Consider the following 6,017-nt stretch of genomic DNA (forward strand, 5'->3'; position numbering starts at 1 on the left):
TGCAAAATAAATGTTGTGTTATGAAAATGCAGCCCATTTAAAAAATAATCTCCCACAAGGGTCACATTTCTCTTGAGAAAATACTGATTTTATTTAATTACCTACCACGTTTGGGGGTAAAACAGTTTGAAAAGTATGTTTTGCAAATATTGTTCCAAGTTAAGGCAAATTGGTAATGCCTACCAGCGCAAAATGTGTAAAGATTGCTGTTTTACTTTTCAACAGAAGGATTAAATTGCTTCTGCGGTATAACTGAGCTGTAGAAATGCTTGCTTTGTGCTGAAGGGGGGTGGTGATTTACAGAAGTTTGCCAGGCTGCTTTCAGAGGCTTCTCTTTTTCAATTCGCCACGATTTACTCATGTCTTTCTGCAGCTGCTGCTACAGATGTGAAGCAAAAAAAACCCCAACCTAACAAAAACCCAAAGCAGCTCCTTCAACTTTCATACCATATTCGATTTCTGTTTGTGGGTGTTTAGCCTCATACCAATAGTAATAAAGATATTGATCAGCAAGAAATCAGATAACTTCTCCTTAAATCTCAGAAGCAGTCAGAAAATTGACTGCAACAAACCCAGCAAAAACATAGACCATATGTATAGACCTTTGGGAAAAAAAATGTGAAACGATGGTATGTATTTATCATTGTACCTCTCATCACTTCTCAGATTCTGCCCGTTGATTTCTCCTCTTCATATAACATCTGACATCCCAAACCGCTGAGAAGCTGTAAAGGGCTTTACAAAACTCCCTTAACCTGCCACAAAATTTTCTCTGCTTTCCCTTAAATGGAGGATTTCATTGTGAGATTTATGAGCCAGAATGGCAATATTTAATCCCAGATGAGTAACATATTTCAGATGTTGAAGTCTTTCTGTAGAGGCAGAACTGGCAGTTTTATGCCCCTAATGTAAGCAATGGCTAGTTTTCCAGAGGGATATACAGGAGGTTGACCTGCATAAGTTGCAGTGGAAAACAGAGTCCTGGTGTCTCATCACAAAGGCTACCAACATGAAGAACTTTCAAACTCAGACATTTTTATGTACATTAAAAAGGTATTTGAGAGCATTTCTGATGGTTTAGGTGTATTTTCCTATGTTCTTTGATATGGAATTCTAATGGGAAAAGAATAGCTTTAGAGATGAAATAGCTAAAAAGGCAAGTGCAATTAATGCATTTCAAACTCTGATCAGATGACTTTGGTATGTGGCTGTGGTAGGCATGTCATGGTGTAGTGAGCTTAACACCTGACTGAGGCAGAATCCATCATTTTGCTACCTTCAATTGAAAAACTTAATCCATGTTCTTGTAGGTAAACCTAGAAATATCCTAGATATTTCTACAAGAAATCTAGAAATACCATGAAATACCATGTATTAATACATTCAGAAAGTTCATTTCCCCCATTGCCCCAAATCTTGATGGATTACTTCCACTGGACATGAGGAAAAGTTGAGGGTTTTTTTACTCATTCAAAATTAGGATTGAAATTTAGCTATTAATCAAAGGCAAAACCTTCATTATTCTGAAACTAGCTTGAGATCATAGGGTTGTAAGTTATCTCACCTAACCTGGGCTTTGTGCAGCACAGACATGTACATCAGTTCTGGTCATCTAAGGCCCTCTTTACAGGAAGGAGGCTTTATAGCACATATTTTTAGGGTACAACTCTTTGGACTTCTTTTGAACCTCTGCTTTCTGAGAAGAGGAAAGCTACTGTTTCTTTCCTTTGATGCTAAGGGACATCTAGCCAGGTAGCTCAGATGAAACCAGCAGTCTCTGTGACACCAATCCTGAGGTGGACTTCCTCCCACAGAAGGGGGACAGAGCAGTTGGCACTACTGCTGTAAAGCTGCACATCTTGACCAACCAAGATGTTAGAAAGTCATCTTCAAAAGCATTAGCACTATATTCTGTAGCTTCACTGTCTCTTTTGGCATTTAGGATCTTACTGAGGACATAGTTGAAGGCTTCTTTTTTCTTATTGTGTGTTGGGCTAGTTGTTAGGGTTTGGGTTTGTTTTATTTCCCAAGCAGCAAATCATCATGCCCAGCTATTTATAGTTACGGAGGTAGAAGACCATTTCTTAGTGGAACACAACTTCAGATGGAGGCAATCGAGAAGTCATTGAACTTAGCAGCTGTGCAGCTGCGTCACCAAACCCCTCATGCTGCCCAATTATTTTCCTTGGCGACCGCTTCCTCTAAGAACTTGTTTTTTCCTGACTATGCCTCAGTTGGCTGTTTGGGGAGGCCTGGCCAGTGTTTGTTGAAGAAAGAAAGAGCACACACTTGCTTCTGTTATTCTCCAGAGATCTTTATGGGGAAAATGCTGTTTAACATTGACATTCTCACAGTCTCTGGGGGAGCTTTTAGACAGAAAAGGAAGGGAAGAGGAAGGGTGGATGGGGGGAGACCTGCTCTGTCTGACCTTTCTTCCCGGAGGACAAAAATCAAAAGAGAATAAATAAATATATTTTTCCTCTTTTATTTTTTTTTGTTACTGTTGCAGCCTGAAGCTCTGCTCCTGTGTCCACGCTCTGTGCTCCCCAAGCATTAATTCACTGCTAGTGAATATACTGTTGTGCATATTTTATTAGGAATATGCAATATTACATTGCCTCTTGTGTTTGCCAGAAGATAGAGAATTGGACCAGCCAGCAAGATCTTCTAAGCAGCTCTGCCTTAACTGGTGGTTCTTCTTTCTGCCTCAGTTTACAGCCCATGGCATCACCAGGAAAGTTCTTCTACAGCAAAGCCCCACATAACTGGGAAGGTCTGGATAAAAGACCAAATCCACTATGTGCAGAACACCAAAGTTGCAAAAATAATCTGCTACTGTGGGAAGAGGGATCAGAATAAACACAGACCTGGATATGTTCCCCAGGCACGTCCAGTTAAATGAAGACTACAGAAACCCAAGTAAATAAGGGGAATAAAATAAAATAAACATGCTACACCCCCTTTCCCTTCCCTTTTTAAGTCTTCCTCCTACTTCAAAGCAACCCTCAGACTTTAGTGCTGTATGTGGGTACAGAAAGCATACCCATACTATCCATACAGACCTCCTCTGGGGGAAACGCTTAACCTTGCATGTCTTTGAAGAGCAGTGTCTGGCTGGTGGTGCCTAAACAGAGGCAGCATCACCTTCTTTATCCTGCAGTGTCTTGTGGTTAAGTAAACTTTTCATCAACCCACTGCCCTCATATTATGCAGCACTCCAGACTTCAGAGCTTAGGAAAAAAAAAGAAAATCCCCCTTTCTTCCAGATTTCTGCTAAACCAACAAAGCCTCAAGCAAGAAACAAGCAGTCAAAACAAAATCAAAAGAGCGTGAGACCGCTGTCTGGGGTATATGGTGGTATGGAATAGCTGGTGCAAAACCAGTAAAGAGCAAACAGAGCAGCTGCTGCAGAGGGCAAAATGCACAAGTGCCAAATAACCCCTGTAGAAGGAGCCACGTGGAAGAACTTTGCAGAGAATAGCTGGTGCAGCAGCAGTCATGAGAGATGTAAGAAAGGAGGGACTACTGGTTGGTGTTTGTTGTGCAGAGTAGCTCGTACAGAACACAGAACAACAAGCTGAGAACAGGTTAAGCAGAAGAGCTGCTGTGCACTGCTCCTCAGTAATGCAGATTTCTGCTGCCTTTTCAAACCTTTTCAGGCCAAAATTCCTGAAGCTGCAGTACATATGACTGCTGGACCATGAGAGAGCTCCGTGTTGCTTTTACACGCAGGCAAGCCTCAAGACTCATGCACTTCTCTTGTCATGTCCAAACCTTAACAGAGCTAAAGAAACCCCTATAAGGGAAGGAATTCCCTTGTCTTAACTTACTTGCAAATAAAAAGTGTCTCTTTTTCAAGTAACATCAGATTTTTTAAAGTGATATCAGAGGTACAAGTGTGATAGAGCACTCGTGTGGTGGGGGAGCAGATAGCCACAAATAATTAGCCATGGGAGCAGCTATGGGGTACATGGGGAAGACGACAAGGTGTGTGCCACGTTGACTACAGTCTAAAGGCTCTCTCTGCATTACTGGTTACTCCTGGGGAGAGCCATTTGTGTTTTGGGATGTCACCCATCCCAAGCTGCTGGGAGAGTACAGCCATAAATATAGGATGCCATGCCTGCAGAAAGGGGTCTTCAAGTACCTGGCAGGTGGTACAAGTACAGCAGTCTGGCCCAATGTCATGCCCATCTAACTACATGAAATAAACTAATAGACATACCTTCTTTTCTTCTAAAACAGTATTTCCTAAGAATAAAATTATTTTCTGGTTATTCTGTGCTGTTTCCCTTTCTTGTTTTCTGCTTCACTCATATCTTGTCTTCCTAACAGCCACCATCTCTGTTTATGAATGGTATTTTATTATGCATGGTGTCATCTCATTCCTGTTTTCTACTAAATGTTGAGACTGGAAAGCTGTCTTTAACTTGCTCAGGCCCACAGCAGGCACCAGTGAGCAGGGCAAGTGAGAGGGAGCTCCCCTGCAAGGGTTAGTTTGCTTGGCCAAGCTGTGCAGCACCCACTGCAGACCTTGCTGGGTTGCACCACAGAAGCACCCTGGAATGCTCGTGTCTTTCATATTGTCATTGGCAATCTCTCTTTTCTGAGAGATTAGGCCTTGCAGAGTTGCTTTAGAAATATTCATAGTAATAAAAGAGGGGTCAGACTAATGAATAGCACAGATTGGTTTGGGTTGGAAGGAACCTAAATGATCATCTAGTTCCAACCCCCCTGCCATGGGTAGGGACACCTTCCACTAGACCAGGTTGCTCATAGCCCCATCCAACCCTGAACACTTCTAGGGATGGGGCATCCACAACTTCTCTGGGCAACCTGTTCCAGTGTCTCGCCACCCACCTAGTAAAAAATTTCTTCCTAATATCAAATCTAAATCTACTCTTTTCCAGTTTAAAGCCATTACTCCTTGTCCTGTCACTATAAGCTCTTGTAAAAAGTCCCTCTCCGGCTTTCTTGTAGGGCCCCTTTAGGAACTATAAGGCTACTCTGAGGTCTCCCCAGGGCATCTCTTCTCCAGGCTGAAGAACCCAAACTCTCTCAGCCTGTCTTCACAGGAGACGTGCTGCAGACCTCTAAGCATCTTCATGGTTTCCTCTGGACTCGCTCTAATAGATCCCCATTGCAGTCTGAATAGCAAAAGCTTTCATCTTGTTGGCCCAACCCTGTCTTGGAAAACCTGTAGCTACCAGTTCAGTTTCTTTGAGAGATCAAAATCACACTTCTGTTCCTTCTTTTTTGCCCCCCTGGGAGAGACACAGCCAGTAATCACTTATAATAGATAGGTCAACTGAATATTTTGTTTTAAAGAGACACCTACTGACATTTTATTTTCTCTTTGCCAATGAACAGAGATAGTGAGGTTGTGTTATAGACTGCATGTTAACTGCTGGCATCAGTAGATGTTGACTCTATCTTAAGACAGAGCAATTCACCTCTGCAGCTCTGGCTGATGTCAGGGAGATGAGTAGCAATAATGAAGTCTACTGGTATTTCAGCAGCTAAGGGTCGCACAAGAGCTGAATTGACACAGACGCTCCTGTGGCCAAAGGAAATGACAATGCTCTCTTTCTAAAAGAACCTCATTTGACCTGTATTCCCTCAGAGTGAAGTCTGCTCCAATGAAATGGCACTTGCAGACTGTTACATGTGCAAGCTCCACAGATTTTCAGAGAAAGCTGAGGAAAAACGGAACTGTTGGTAGAATGCAACAGTTATTGATGAATAAGGGAACAGCCTTCCTCCTTTCCACACAGTGTAACTATTAAGAGGCCAAGGCACTTGGCCTGCACCAACAGCATAGTATTGTTTCACTTTTAATACTGCTACATCTCTTACAGTATTCAGTACTGTTGCAGTAAGAGTTATTATTTGTTTTGTCTCAAAATCACTGCTGTGTTATCTGGAAGCCAAAAAGCTTTTCTTACAATGAGAGAAGCTGATCACTCTGTGGGTCTTCTTACCAATCTGTTGGTCAAAAAGCTGAAAAACTAGCAGAA

Source organism: Nestor notabilis, unplaced genomic scaffold (assembly GCF_000696875.1).
Source record: "Nestor notabilis isolate BGI_N333 unplaced genomic scaffold, ASM69687v1 scaffold557, whole genome shotgun sequence".
Classification (NCBI taxonomy): Eukaryota; Metazoa; Chordata; class Aves; order Psittaciformes; family Psittacidae; genus Nestor; species Nestor notabilis.